This window comes from Scylla paramamosain, chromosome 13, assembly GCF_035594125.1.
Source record: "Scylla paramamosain isolate STU-SP2022 chromosome 13, ASM3559412v1, whole genome shotgun sequence".
Taxonomy (NCBI): domain Eukaryota; kingdom Metazoa; phylum Arthropoda; class Malacostraca; order Decapoda; family Portunidae; genus Scylla; species Scylla paramamosain.
The window spans coordinates 11,296,373-11,313,360 of record NC_087163.1 but is presented as its reverse complement, the minus strand read 5'-3'; positions in this window follow the sequence as shown (position 1 = coordinate 11,313,360).

The following is a 16,988-nucleotide window of genomic DNA, read 5'->3' as shown; positions in this document are numbered from 1 at the left end:
ACCTTTTATGGGGAACGAGAAAAAAATACCAAAATGAAGTATTTTCAGTGTTTTTGACTATGATTCGTAGAAAAACACAAAAGTGCATCCGATGTACTCTAAATGGGGGGAAAAAAAAAGTTATTACGAGAAATGCGTATTATGAGCGTTTTGAGTTTTTTTGGTACCCAAACGCAAAAATGTGTTAATACTACTATATATGGAGAAACAGAGCAACATTACCAAAAACGTGTAATTTAAGTGTTTTCACGTTTTTATTCATCAAAACACGAAAATGCATGCAAAGCCACTAATATGGGGAAACAAAAAGAAATTTCCAGAAAATTGTGTTTTCAGTGTTTATGATCGTTTTGGGGAAAAAAGAACAAAAAAAAAACATGAAAAAGCATGAAAATCACCCTATATGGGAAAAACAAAAATATGAAAATCGTGTTTTGAGTGTTTTTTTTATTATCTTATGTATCAAAATGCTAAAACAGATCTAAAAGATTCTTTATGGAAAGGCAGAATAACAATACCAGAAAAGTACTTTTCTTTATCTTGTTACGCACAAAAACACCAAAATGCATGCAAAGTACTCTATATGGAGAAACGAAAAAAAAAAAAAAATAATACGAGAGATGTATTTTTTTGTGAGTTTGAGCTTCTTACACACCAAAATGCTAAAGCGAATAAATAGCATTCTCTATATGGAGAAACAAAACATTACCCAAAAATGTGTATTTTGAGTATATTTCACATTAATAGATACCAAAACGCTAAAATGCATGTAAATCACACTACAAGGGGAAAAGAAACGACATTTCAAAAAAAGTGTGTTTGAATGTTTTTGAGCGCGCTAGCCACGAAAGTCGTAAAAATATAATAAAAAAAAGACCTTATAAGGAAAAATAGAAGAACGTTACCAGGAACGTCTCTTTTCTGTGTTTTTGATCTACTTGCGTAGCAAAACACTAAAACGCATGCAAAACGCCATTTAGAGAAAAGCAGATTAACTCAACGTGAACAAGTATTTTAAGCCAAAATACTTGGAGAATACATGAGGTACAAAAATGCTAAAACGCATAAATAACACTCTGTATGGAGAAACATAACAGCATTACTAAAAACTTTTTTTTTTTTTACTTTTGAGTGTATTTCACATTCTAAGGTACAAAAACGCCAAAATGCATGCAAATTGCTTTATATGATGAAAGGAAACGAAATTTCAAGAAACCTGTCTTTTAAGTGTTTAGAAGCGGTTTAGGCATCACAAAGCTAAAGAGCATGGAAATCACTCTATTTAAGAATAGAAAACACTACGAGAAACGTGTCTTTTGAGTACTGTTGAGATTCCTACGTACCAAAACGATAACATAACGCATGCAAAATACCCTTTATGGAGAAACAGTATTACATAAAAAAAAAAAAAAATATATATATATATATATATATATATATATATATATATATATATATATATATATATATATATATATATATATATATATATATATATATAAACAAAGCTTCCAAAAACGTGTTTTTTGAGTGTTAGGCACCAAAACGCTAAAGAGAATGAAAAGCATTTCATATGGGAAGACAAGACATGAAGAAAAATGTGTTTTTAAATGTTTTTGAGCTTCTCACGTAATAAAGCACGAAAAAATGCATGCAATAAATGATATACTATGAGTCTATATACTATGTTTTCAAGCTTCTTAGTTTTTTAAAACGCTAAAATATATGAATAGCACTCTATATGGAGAATTAACAACTTTACCAAAAACGTATATTTTGAGTTTTGTTTCACGTTGTTAGTTACCAAAACGCAAAAAAATATGCAAAGCCATTTTGCAAAAATGCAAAAGGAGAAGCAAAACGGCATTACCAGAAACTTTTTTTTTTCTTTCTTTTTTTTTAGCGTATTATATGCCAAAACGGTAAAAACCATAGAATTCACCGAAAATATAAAAACCAAACATTACAAAATGTGTGTCTTTTGAGTATTTATGAAAATTTTACGTACCAAAACGCTAAAACGCATGAAAAACACACTTCTTGGAGACACAGAACAACATTAACAAAAACGAGTATTTTGAGTGTTTTTTTTTTTAGCGTGTTACGTAGAAAAACGCCAAAATTCATGTAAAGTACCCGATATGGGAAACCGAAAAGACATTAGGAGAAACATGTATTATGAGTGTTTCTGATCTCCATGGGTACCAAAATGAGAAAATGCGTTAATACCACTTCATATAGAGCAACAGAACATTACCAAATAGAAGTATTTTTAAGTATTTTTGAAATGCTTACGTATAAAACCGCAAAACTGCATGGAAAATTTCCTATTAGGGGAAAGGAAAAGGCAATAGAAGAAACGTGTTTTTTTTTTTTTTTTTTTTTTTGATATCTAAGACCTAAAACGCAGGAAAAGCACTGTATATGAAAAAAAAAAACATTACCAAAAACGTGCATTTTAATGAATTTCACATTTTTCGGAGCCATAACGCCAAAATACATGCAAAGCAGTATTTATTCGGAAACAAAACAATATTTATAGAAATGTGTCTTTTGAGAGTTCATGAGAGTGCTAGGCGCTTAAACGATAAAAAGCATGAAATGCATCCTATACGGGAAAACAAAACAACATTAAAAAAATAATGTATTTTGAGTATTTTTGAGATACGTATGAAAACAATAAAACGCATGCAAAACACCAATTATGGAAATGGGAATAACATTACCAAAAACAAGTAATGTTATTTGATTTTTTTTTTTTTAGCTCGTTACCTAGAAAAATGCCAAAATGCATTGAAAGGAAACCGACATTATTATAAGTTATTATTATAAGTGGTTTTGAGTTTCCTTCAAAACGCTACAACGCTCTATATATGAAGAAACAGAACAACATTATTAAAAGCGTGTATTTTGAATGATTTTTTTTTCACATTGTTAGGTTCCAAAACACGAATATGATTGTAATGCCTCCTATATATAGAAACGAAACGTTTCTTTTCAGTGTTTTTGACCGTGTTAAAAACCAAAAACGATAGTTTTACCAAAACGTAATGTTGTTATGGGAATCAATAACAACATTAAGAAAAACATGCATTTTTAGTATTTTTGAACTTCTTACGTACCAAAAAGCAAAACGTATGCAAAACATATTTTATGGAGCAACAGAATAACTTTACCAAAAGGAAGTATTTTGGGTGGTTTTTAGCTTGTTACGTAGAAAAACGCCCAAAACCATGCAAAGTAACCTTTAACCTTTAACAAAAACATTAAAAGAAGCGTGTATTTTAATTGTATCTTACATTCTTAGGTACTAGAACCCCTAACCTCATACAAAGCAAGCTATATATGGAAAAAAAAAAAAAAGAGATTTCCAGAAACGTGTCTTTTCAGTGTTTTAGACAATGATATTATTTTTTTTTCTCTCTCTCCTTATAGGATGATTTCCATGGTTTCCTATAAAGAGAGAAAGAAAAAAAAAACGTAAAACGTCTCTTTTGAGTGTTTTGAGGTATTTACGTACGTACCAAAACGCTAAAAGTCATCCATATAACCTTTATGGAGAAACAATAATATAAAAAAAAAAAATTGAAAAACATATTACGTAGAAAAACTCCAAAATGTATGTAAAGTACCCAACATGTGGAAACGAAAGACATTACGAGAAACGTGTATTATGGGTGTTTTTGAGCCTATTATGTACATAACCTCAAAAACGGATGAATAGCACTCTATATGGAAAAACAGAACAACATCACCGATAACGTGTATATATCACATTCACTATATGGGGAATAGCAACAAGATTTCCAGAAAAGCGTCTTTTGAGTGTTTATGTGTGTGTTAGGCATCAAAACGCTAAAAGGCATGTAATGCACCCTCTATGGGGAAAGAAATCAACTTCATAAAAAAAAAGTGTCTTTTGAGTGTTTTTGAGCTACCTATGTATAAAAGAGCTAAGGCGCGTGCAAAATACCTGTCATTGAGAAACAAAATGAAATTAGCAAATAAAAGTCTTTTGAATGTTTTAGAGCTTGTTACGTACATAAACGCAAAAAAATAAATAAATAAATGAATAAATAAATAAAAATAAATAGCACCTTTTGTGGGAAAACAGGATAACATTACCAAAACATCTGTTTTAAGTGTTTTTTCTTTTACATTTTTATATACCAGAACCTCAAAATGGAATTAAAGCACTCTATTTAGGGAAACGAAATGACATTACGAAAACGCCAAAATAAATGCAAAGCACCCTATATTCGAAATCAAAGGATGTTAAGAAAAATATATATTATGAGCGTGAATGAACGTTTTTTTTTTTTACATTGTTATGTAACAAAACGCCAAAGCACTCTATATAGGGAAAGGACAGATACGTGTGATTTGAGTGTTTTTTGATCGTGCTAGGCACCAAAATGCTTAAAAATATGAAAAGCTCCCTTTAAGGGATTACAAAACGGCATTTCAAAAAGAGTGTCTTTTGAGTGTTTATTTCATAACAAAACGCTAAAAGCACATCCAAAACAACCGTTATGAACAAGCAGAATAACTATAAAAACCGTGGATTTTAAGTGTTTTTGAGTTTCATACGTACAAAAATGCCAAAATGCATATAAAATACCCTATTTTGTGAAACGAAATGATCTTACAAGAAACGTGTTTAACAAGTGTTTTTTTTTTTTTAGCTTCCTAGGTACCAAAACACTAAAAAGCTTGAAAAACAACATTACCTAAAACGTATATTTTCAGTATTTTTCATCTTTTAGGTACAGAAATTCAAAATATATTCAAATTACCGTTAATGATGAAACAAAAAGATATAATCAGAAACATGTGTTATGAGTTTTTTTTTTTTTTATTTATATGTAACAAAGCGCGGAAGCGCTTGAATTGCACCCCATATGGACAAACAGAAAAATATTACCAATAACGTGTATTTTGAGTGTTTTCACCTTGTTAGGAACCAAAACGTCACAATGCATGCAAAACACTGCATTTGAGGAAAAGAACATTACAAGAAAATACCTTTTCATTGTTTTGAGCAGCTTTAGGCACCAAAACTTAAAAATTTATAGAAGTAACTTTAATGATGAAACAAAACGTTATCATCAGAAACATGTATTTTGAGCATTTTTGAGATTTTTGTGTACCAAAACGTAAAAACGCTTGAATTGCACTCCATATGGACAAATACCAAAATATCCGTGCCTAAAACACTCAAAACAATGAAAAGATCATTTTCCTGTACTGTTTCTCTTCTCCACATGCAGTACTTTGCATGCATTTTGACACTTTGATTGCTAAGAAGGTGAAAAACACAAAATATTCGTTTTTGGTGATATTTTTGTATTTGTCCATATGGAGTGCAATTCAAGCGTTTTTACGTTTTTGTACACATAAATCTCAAAAATGCTCAAAATACATGTTTGTGATGATAACGTTTTGTTACATCATTAAGGGTTCTTCTATAAATTTTTAAGTGTTGGTGCCTAAAGCCGCTCAAAACAATGAAAAGATATTTTCATTCATATATTCATAATATATATTTTTCTTAACATCCTTTCTTTTCGAATATAGGGTGCTTTGCATTTATTTTGGCGTTTTCGTAATGTCATTTCGTTTCCCTAAATAGAGTGCTTTAATTCCATTTTGAGGTTCTGGTATATAAAAATGTAAAAGAAAAAACACTTAAAACAGATGTTTTTGGTAATGTTATCCTGTATTCCCACAAAAGGTGCTATTTATTTTTATTCATTTATTTATTTATTTTTTTGTTTTTTTTGCGTTTATGTACATAACAAGCTCTAAAACATTCAAAAGACTTTTATTTGCTAATTTCATTTTGTTTCTCTATGACGGGTATTTTGCATGCGCCTTAGCTCTTTTATACGTAGGTAGCTCAAAAACACTCAAAAGACACTTTTTTTTATGAAGTCGATTTCTTTCTCCATAGAGGATGCATTACATGCCTTTTAGCGTTTTGATGCCTAACACACACATAAACACTCAAAAGACGCTTTTCTGTAAATCTTGTTGTTTTTCCCCATATAGTGAATATGATATATACACGTTATCGGTGATGTTGTTCTGTTTTTCCATATAGAGTGCTATTCATCCGTTTTTGAGGTTATGTACATAATAGGCTCAAAAACACCCATAATACACGTTTCTCGTAATGTCTTTTCGTTTCCACATGTTGGGTACTTTGCATGCATTTTGGAGTTTTTCTACGTAACATGTTTTTCATTTTTTTTTTTTTTGTTAATATTATTGTTTCTCCCTAAAAGTTATATGGATGACTTTTAGCGTTTCGGTACGTACGTAAATACCTCAAAACACTCAAAAGAGGCGTTTTACGTTTTTTTTTTTTTTTCTCTCCTTATAGGGTGATTTCCATGTTTTTTAGCGTGTTGGTACATATCATTATCTTAAACACTGAAAAGACAAGTTTCTGGAAATCCCATTTCCTTTCCATAAATAGCTTGCTTTGTATGAGGTTAGGCGTTCTAGTACCTAAGAATGTAAGATACAATTAAAATACACGGTTCTTTTAATGTTTTTGTTAAAGGTTGAAGATTTCTTTGCATGGTTTTGGGCGTTTTTCTATGTAACAAGCTAAAAACCACCCAAAATACTTCCTTTTGGTAAAGTTATTCTGTTTCTCCATAAAATATCTTTTGCATGCGTTTTGCTTTTTGGTACGTAAGAAGTTCAAAAATACTAAAAATGCATGTTTTTCTTAATGTTGTTAATAGACTCCCATAACAACATTACGTTTTAGTAAAACTATCGTTTTGGTTTTTAACACGGTCAATAACACTGAAAAGAAACGTTTTTGGTAATGTCGATTCGTTTCTATATATAGGAGGCATTACAATCATATTCGTGTTTTGGCACCTAACAATGTGAAAAAAAAAAAAACATTCAAAATACACGCTTTTAATAATGTTGTTCTGTTTCTTCATATATAGAGCGTTGTAGCGTTTTGAAGGAAACTCAAAACCACTTATAATAATAACTTATAATAATTTCGGTTTCTTCTCAATGCATTGTGGCATTTTTCTATCTAACAAGCTAAAAAAAAAATAAAAAAATGACTTGTTTTTGGTAATGTTATTCTCATTTCCATAATGGGTGTTTTGCATGCGTTTTATTGTTTTGATACGTACCTCAAAAATACTCAAAATACATTACTTTTTAATGTTGTTTTGTTTTCCCGTATAGGATGCATTTCATGTTTTTTATCGTTTAGGCGCCTAGCACTCTCATGAACTCTCAAAAGAAACTTTTCTATAAATATCGTTTTCTTTCCCAATAAATTGTACTTTGCATGTATTTTACGTTATGGCTCCCCAAAATGTGAAATATATTAAAATGTACGTTTTTGGTAATGTTTTTTTTTCATATACAGTGCTATTCATGCGTTTTAGGTTTTAGGTATCTAAAAAAAAACACTCAAAAAAACACGTTTCTTCTAATGCCTTTTCCTTTTCCCTAATAGGATATTTTCCATGCAGTTATGTGTTTTTATACGTAAGCATCTCAAAAATACTCAAAATACTTCTATTTGGTAATGCTCTGTTGCTCTATATGGAGTGGTATTAACGCGTTTTCTCATTTTGGTACTCATGGAGATCAGAAACACTCATAATACATGTTTCTCCTAATGTCTTTTCGTTTTCCCATATAGGGTACTTTACATGAATTTTGGCGTTTTTATACGTAACAAGCTGAAAAAAAAAAACACTGAAAATACGTGTTTTTTGATAATGTTGTTCTGTGTCTCCAAGAATTGTGTTTTTCATGCGTTTTAGCGTTTTGGTACGTAAAATTTTCATAAACACTCGAAAGACACACATTTTGTAATGTTTTGTTTTTATATTTTCGGTGAATTCTATGTTTTTTTTTTTTTACCGTTTTGGCATATAATACGCTAAAAAAAACGCGTTTCTGGTAATGCCGTTTTGTTTCTAGTATTGCATTTTTGCAAAATGGCTTTGCATAGTTTTGGTAACTAACAATATGAAACAAAACTCAAAATATACGTTTTTGGTAAAGTTGTTAATTCTCCATATAGCGTGCTATTCATATATTTTAGCGTTTTCAAAACTAAGAAGCTTGAAAACATAGTATATAAACTCATAGTATATAATTTATCGCATGCATTTTTCGTGTTTTAGAATGTGAGAAGCTCAAAAACATTAAAAAAAACACATTTTTCTTGATGTCTTGTTTTCCCATATGGAATGATTTTCATTCTTTTTAGCGTTTTGGTGCCTAACACTCAAAAAACACGTTTCTGGATATTTTGTTTCTTTTCCTCTCTCTCTCTCTCTCTCTCTCTCTCTCTCTCTCTCTCTCTCTCTCTCTCTCTCTCTCTCTCTCTCTCTCTCTCTCTCTCTCTCTCTCTCTCTCTCTCTCTCTCTCTCTCTCTCTCTCTCTCTCTCTCTATATATATATATATATATATATTTTATGTAACACTGTTTTTCCATAAACGGTATTTTGCATGCGTTTTGTCATTTTGGTACGTAGAAATCTCAGCAGTACTCAAAAGACACGTTTCTCGTAATGTTTTCTATTCTTATATAGAGTGATTTCCATGCTCTTTAGCTTTCTGATGCCTAAACCGCTTCTAAACACTGAAAAGACAGGTTTCTTGAAATTTCGTTTCCTTTCATCATATAAAGCACTTTGCATACATTTTGGCGTTTTGGTACCTCAGAATGTGAAATACACTCAAAAGTAAAAAAAAAGGTTTTAGTAATGCTGTTATGTTTCTCCTTACAGAGTGTTATTTATGCATTTTAGCATTTTTGTACCTCATGTATTCTCCAAGTATTTTGGCTTAAAATACTTGTTCACGTTGTGTTAATCTGCTTCTCTCTAAATTGCGTTTTGCATGCGTTTTAGTGTTTTTCTACGTAAGTAGATCAAAAACACTGAGAAGAGACGTTCTTGGTAACGTTCTTTTATTTTTACTTATAAGTTATTTTTATTATGTTTTTACCGCTTTCGTGGCTAGCGCGCTCAAAAACATTCAAAAACTTTTTTTTTAAATGTCGTTTCTTTTCCCCTTGTAGTGTGATTTACATGCATTTTAGCGTTTTGATATCTATTAATGTGAAATATACTCAAAATACACATTTTTGGGTAATGTTTTATTTCTCCATATAGTGTTATTCATTCCCTTTAGCGTTTTGGTAAGTAAGAAGCTCAAACATCTTGGTACATAAGATAATAAAAAAAAAAAAAACATTAAAAAAACATGTTTTTCATAGTCTTGTTTTCTTATATAGGGTGATTTTCATGCTTTTTCATGTTTTTTTTTTTTTTTTTTTGCCCAACGTTTTTAGTAATGTTCTCTTTCTCCATATAAAGTGCTATTCACACGTTTTAAAGTTTTATTATCTAAAGATCTGAAAAAAAAAAACACATAATACACGTTTCTTGTAATGTCTTTTCCTTTCTTCATATAGGGTGGTAATGTTATTTTGTTCCTCTATATAAATTGCTATTCATGCGTATTAGTGTTTTGGTACTTAGGCTCAGAAACACGTTTCTTGTAATATCTTTTCATTTCCGGAATAGGGTACTTTCCATGAATTTTGGCATTTTTGTACGTAACAAACACAAAACATTAAAAATACATACTTTTGGTGATATTATTTTGTTTCTCCACGAACGGAGTTTTGCATGGCTTTTAACGTTTTGGTATGTAAAACACGAAACACTCGAAAGACGCTTTTTTTGTAACGTTTTGTATTCCAGTGCTATGTATTTTATCGTTTTTGTGGCTAAGACTTTCAAAAAACACTGAAAAGACACTTATGTGATAATATCTATTCGTTTCATATATGAAGTTCTTTACATACATTTTTGCTTTCGGTATTTAACATTGTGGAAAATAATCAAAACAAACGTTTTTGTTGGTAATATTAAGTTTCTGCAAATAGAGTGTTATTCATGCGTTTTAGCATTTTGTTACCTAAGAAGGTTAAAAAAAAAAATAAATAAATAAAAAAGTTACAATACATGTTTCTGTTGATAAAGATTTGTTTCACGATATGAAGTACTTTGCATATTGTTTCCCGTTTTTTTTTTTTTTTTTTTTGTTGCTAACAAGCTTAAAAACACTGAAAATACACATTTTTGGTAATGTTATACTGTTTCTGCACAAAGGATGCTTTCCATGCGTCTTAGCAATAAGGTACATAAAGATCAAAAACACTCAAAAGACACGCTTTTGTAATGTGTTTTTGTGTTCCAGTATAGAGTGCTTTCCATGCATTTTATTGTTTTGGTGCGTAACAGACTAAAAAACACCCAAAGACATTTTACTTGTAATGTCGTTTATTTTTCACATATAGAGTACTTTGCATGCATTTTTGCGCTTTGGGACCTAAAATTATGAAAAATACTCAAAATAAACATTTTTTGGTATTTTTTTTCCTCCATATAGCTAGATATTGACGCATTATAGAGATTTGGTAATTAAGAAGCTTAAAACACAATATACCTTTCTGGTAATATCCTTTCGTTTACCCAGATAGTGTGCTTTCCATGAATTTGGCGTTTTGGTACGTAATATTATAAAAAAAAAAATCAAGACATTTTTAGTAATGTTGTTCTGTTTCTCCATGTAAAGTGCTCTTGAAGAGTTTTAACGTTTTTGTACCTAAGAAGCTCAGAAACACTTGTAATATCCTTGTAATATCGTAATATCGTTTCGTACGTATAAACCTGAAACTCTGAAAAATATACGTTTTTGGTAATGTTATTCAATTTCTCCATAAATGGTGCTTGCATGGATTTTTGCGCTTTCGTACGTAAGAAACTCAAAAACACTCAAAAACACGTTTTTTTTTAAGACATTAAAAAGACATGTTTTTGGTTATTTTTATACTTTTTACCGTTTTGGTGTCTAAAACAATAAAAAAAAACAGTAAAATAGCAAGTTTCTGGCAATATCCTTTCGTTTCCTCATTGAAAGTTCTTTGCATGAATTTTGGAGTTCTGTTACCTATATGAAAACAGAAATAAAAAAAAAAAACATTTTTTGATAGTATTGCTCTATTTCTACAAAACAGAGTGTTATTCACGCAGTTTAATGTTTTGTTACCTATGGTAAGAATCTCATAAGAAACGTTTCTGGTAATTACGTTTTGTTTCACTATATCGGTATCTTGCATGCATTTTCACATTTTTGTACCTAACAAGCTCAAAATTACTGAAAATACACATTGTCAGTAATATTGATCTGTTTGTCCATATAGGGTGTTTTCCATGTCCTAAGAAGCTCAAAACAATAAAATAAGACGTTTGTGGAAGTATCGTTTAATTTCACATTTTTTTTTTACCGTTTTGGTACCTAACACCCTTAAAAGTACTTCAAATACTAATTTCTGTTGTTGTCGTTTTCTTTCCCAATATAGGGTGTTTTTCCTGCATCTTTAAGTTTTCGTGCCTAATATTATGAAAAACACTCAAAATACATGTTTTCCGTATTTTTTTTTTTTTTCTACATATAGACTGGTAGACACCCATTTTTTCGTTTTGGTACCTAAGCTCAAAAATCATTATTATACACGTCTCATAATGTCTTTTCGTTTCCTCATATAGAGTGGTTTTCATGCATTTTCGCGTTTTAATACACGTTTTTGGTAACGTTCCGTTCAAATGGTGTGCCTTGCATGCATTTTGGCGTTTTGTTATCTAACAATGTGAAAAACACTTAAAACACACGGTTTTGGTATTATTGTTTTCTTTCTCCATATAAAGTGCTGTTCACTTGTTTGTTTTAGCGTTTTGTTACCTAAGAAGCTCAAAAAAATCATTATACACGTTTCTGGTAAAATCGTTTCGTTTCCTATCATAGGGTATTTTCCATGGATTTCGGCGTTCTTATACGTAAGAAGTAAAAAATAAAACATTAAAAATTAACAATTTTGATAATGTTATATTATGTTTGTCCATGAAGGGTATTTTACATGCATTTAAGTATTTTACTATGAAAGAAGCTTTAAAACACACACTCCCATACACACACAAAATAAAAAAAAAACACGTTTTTGTTAATGATTTTTATTCCTAAATAGGTTCCACACTTTTCTGGTAATGCCATTTCATTTTCCACCTAGAATGCTTTGCATGCATTTTGTAGTTTTGTTACCTAACAATATAAAAAACAGAATATATACAAACATGAATATTACTCCATATGGAACGACAATAGCAATACCAAAAATTTGTATTTTCTGTTTTTTCAGACCGTTAGATAAAAAAAAAACGCCAAAATACATGCAAAGTAATTTCTATTATGAAATAAAACAACATTGCAGGAAACGTTTTGAGTGTTGTTGTGCATGTTTGACAACAAAACGCTAAAATGTATCGAAAACACCCGACATGGGATAACAAAATAACAACCAAAAACGTTCCTTTTGAGTGTTTTGAGGTACTTACGTAGCAAAACGTTAAAACGGATGTAAAACTTCCTTTACTGAGTTACAGAGTAACATTATCAAAAAAAACTATTTTGAGTGTTTTTCAGCTTGTTACGTACATAAACGCTAAAATGAATGCAAAGTACTCTATAAAGGAAAACGAAAGAAAATTACGAAAAACGTGTTTTAGTGGTGTTTTTGAGCTTCTTAGGTACCCAAAAGCAAAAAAGCGATGAATAACACTCCATGTGTAGAAACAACATTACCAAAAAACGTGTATTTTGAATGTTTTTTTTTTTCACTGTTAAGTACCAAAATGCAATGTGCCCTATATGGGGGAAAAAAAAAACGACATTAAAAGAAACGTATCTTTTGAGTATTTTTGTGCATGTAAGGCAACAAAACGCTAAAAAAAAAAAAAAGTAGGAAAGCACCCTATACGGGAAAACAAAACGAGTCTTTTGAATTTTTGTGTGCTACATACAAAATGCAAAAACGTATGCAGAACATCTTGTATGGAGACAGTAACATTACGAAAAACGAGTATTTTCAGTGTTTTATCTGTCGCATGAATACAACTCTATATGGAGAAAGAGAACAAGTTACCAAAATCGTGTATATATAGTGTTTTTCACAGTTAGTTTCAAAAAATCCAAAATACATGCAAAGCCTCCTATAGTGGAAAACGAAACTGGATTACGAGGAACGTTTCTCTTAAGCGTTTTTAAGCTTGATAGACACCAAACACTATATAGCATGGAGATCACCCTATATGGGAATACTAAACAACAACTCGAAAAAATGTGTTTATATTAGTGTTCTTTTATTTCATACGTACCAAAACACTGAAACGCGTGCAAAACACCTTTTATGAAGAGAGAGAATAACATTATGAAAATTTTTTTTTTTTTTTACTTATTACGTATATAATATACGTTATATGGGGAAACGAAAAGGCATTTCGATAAACATGTATTATGTTTTTGATATGGTGAAACAAAAAAAAAACTTTGCCAAAAATATTATATTTTAGTGTTTTCACATTTTTAGATAGCAAAGCGCCAAAATGCATGGAAAGCCCCCCTTATACGGGGAAACAAAACAATTGCTAGAATCGTCTCTCTTGAGTGTATTTGTGCATAATACGCACGAAAACGTTAAAAAGCACGGAAAGCACTCAATGTGGTTATGAAAAACAATATTATCCAAAACATGTCTTTTGAGTGTTTTTCAGCTTCTTACGTAAAAAAAACTCTAAAACGCATTAAAAACACCCTTAATGGAAAAAACAAACAAAATAATTTTACCAAAATCAAGTGTTTTTGAGAGTTTTTGACCTTGTTACAAAGAAAAACGCAAAAGTACATAAAGATAACCTTATATGGAGAAACGAAAAACATGTATTACGAGTGTTTTTGAGCTTTTTGGGTACCAAAATGCTTGGAAATTATCCTATATCATGAAACAAAACGATATTATCAGAAACGTATATTATAAGTGTTTTTAAGATTCTTAGGTACCGAAATGCTTAAACGTATGAATACCATTCAATATGAAAAAAGAAAACAACATTACCAAAAACGTGTATTTTCACTGTTTTTTTTTATTTTGTTAGGTAACAAAACTACAAAATGCATGCAAAGCATTCTAGGTGGGAAATGAAATGGCGTTACCAGAAAAGTGTGGAACCTATTTAGGAATAAAAATTATTAACAAAAACGTGTTTTTTTTTTTTGTGTGTGTGTGTGTGTGTGAGTGTGTGTTTTAAAGCTTCTTTCATAGTAAAATACTCAAATGCATGCAAAATACCCTTCATGGACAAACATAATATAACATTATCAAAATTGTTAATTTTAATGTTGTTTTTTTCTACTTCTTACGTATAAAAACGCCGAAATCCATGCAAAGTACCCTATGATAGGAAACGAAACGATTTTACCAGAAACGTGTATAATGATTTTTTTGAGCTTCTTAGGTAACAAAACGCTAAAACAAGCAAGTGAACAGCACTATATATGGAGAAAGAAAACAATAATACCAAAACCGTGTGTTTTAAGTGTTTTTCACATTGTTAGGTAACAAAACGCCAAATGCAAGGCACACCATTTGAACAGAACAAAATTACCAAAAACGTGTATTAAAACGCGAAAACGCATGCAAACCAATCTATATGAGGAAACGAAAGGATATTATGAGACGTGTATAATAATTGTTTTTGAGCTTCTTAGGTACCAAAACGAAAAAAAAATGGGTGTCTACCAGTCTATATGTAGAAAAAAAAAAGATACGGAAAACATGTATTTTGAGTGTTTTTCATAATATTAGGCACGAAAACTTAAAGATGCAGAAAAACACCCTATATTGGGAAACAAAACGACACCAACAGAAATGAGTATTTGAAGTACTTTTGAGAGTGTTAGGTACCTAAACGCTAAAAAAAAAAAAAATGTGAAATTAAACGATACTTCCACAAACGTCTTATTTCATTGTTTTGAGCTTCTTAGGACATGGAAAACACCCTATGTGGACAAACAGAATAACATTACTGACAATGTGTATTTTGAGTAATTTTGAGCTTGTTAGGTACAAAAATGTGAAAATGCATGCAAGATACCGATATAGTGAAACAAAATGTAATTACCAGAAAAGTTTATTATGAATTTGTTACCATAGGTAAAAAAAAAAACATTAAACTGCGCGAATAACACTCTGTTATGTAGAAATAGAGCAATACTATCAAAAAAATGTTTTTTTTTTATTTATGTTTTTCATATAGGTAACAAAACTTCAGAATTCATGCAAAGAACTTTCAATGAGGAAACGAAAGGATATTGCCAGAAACTTGCTATTTTACTGTTCTTCATCGTTTTAGACACCAAAACCGTAAAAAATATAGAAATAACCAAAAAACATGTCTTTTGAGTGTCTTAAAAAAAAAACGTGTTTTTGAGTGTTTTTGAGCTTCTTACGTACGAAAACGCAAAAATCTATGCAAGCACCATTTATGAAGAAATTGAATAACATTACCAAAAACGTATATTTTTCAGTGTTTCAGGTTTTTACGTACGAAACGATATTACGATATTACAAGGATATTACAAGTGTTTCTGAGCTTCTTAGGTACAAAAACGTTAAAACTCTTCAAGAGCACTTTACATGGAGAAACAGAACAACATTACTAAAAATGTCTATTTTGATTTTTTTTTTAATATTACGTACCAAACCCCAAATTCATGGAAAGCACACTATCTGGGTAAACGAAAGGATATTACCAGAAAGGTATATTGTGTTTTGAGCTTCTTAATTACCAAATCTCTATAATGCGTCAATATCTAGCTATATGGAGGAAAAAAAAATACTAAAAAATGTTTATTTTGAGTATTTTTCATAATATTAGGTCCCAAAGCGCCAAAATGCATGCAAAGTACTCTATATGGGAAAAAAGAAACGGCATTACCAGTAAAATGTCTTTGGGTGTTTTTTAGTCTGTTACGCACCAAAACAATAAAATGCATGGAAAGCACTCTATACTGGAACACAAAAACACATTACAAAAGCGTGTCTTTTGAGTGTTTTTGATCTTTATGTACCTTATTGCTAAGACGCATGGAAAACATCCTTTGTGGAGAAACAGTATAACATTACCAAAAATGTGTATTTTCAGTGTTTTTAAGCTTGTTAGCAACAACAACAACAAAAAAAACGGGAAAACAATATGCAAAGTACTTCATATCGTGAAACAAATCTTATCAACAGAAACATGTATTGTAACTTTTTTATTTATTTATTTTTTTTTTTAACCTTCTTAGGTAACAAAATGCTAAAACGCGTGAATAACACTCTATATGCAGAAACTTAAAAGTATTACCAACAAAAACGTTTGTTTTGATTATTTTTCACAATGTTTGATACCGAAAGCAAAAAATGTATGTAAAGAACTTCATATATGAAACGAATAGACATTATCACATCAGTGTCTTTTCAGAGTTTTTGAAAGTCTTAGGCACAAAAACGATAAAATACATATAAAACATTGGAATACAAAACGTTACGAAAAATGTGTCTTTCGAGTGTTTCGTGTTTTACGTACCAAAACGTTAAAAGGCATGCGAAACTCCGTTCGTGGAGAAACAAAATAATATCATCAAAAGTGTGTATTTTCAATGTTTTGTGCTTGTTACGTACAAAAATGCAAAAATTCATGGAAAGTACCATATTCCGGAAATGAAAAGATATTACAAGAAACGTGTTTCTGAGCTTAAGTACCAAAACACTAATACGCATGAATAGCAATTTATATACAGGAACAGAATAACATTACCACCCTATATGGAGAAAGGAAAAGACATTACAAGAAACGTGTATTATGTGTTTTTTTTTTCAGATCTTTAGATAATAAAAAACAAGTATTTTGAATGTTTTTGAAACTGTTACGTATAAAAACGCCAAAATACATGAAAAATGACATATACATGGAAACGAAAAGACATTACGATAAAGGTTTATTATGAGTGTTTTTGAGTTTCCTAAGTACCAAAACGC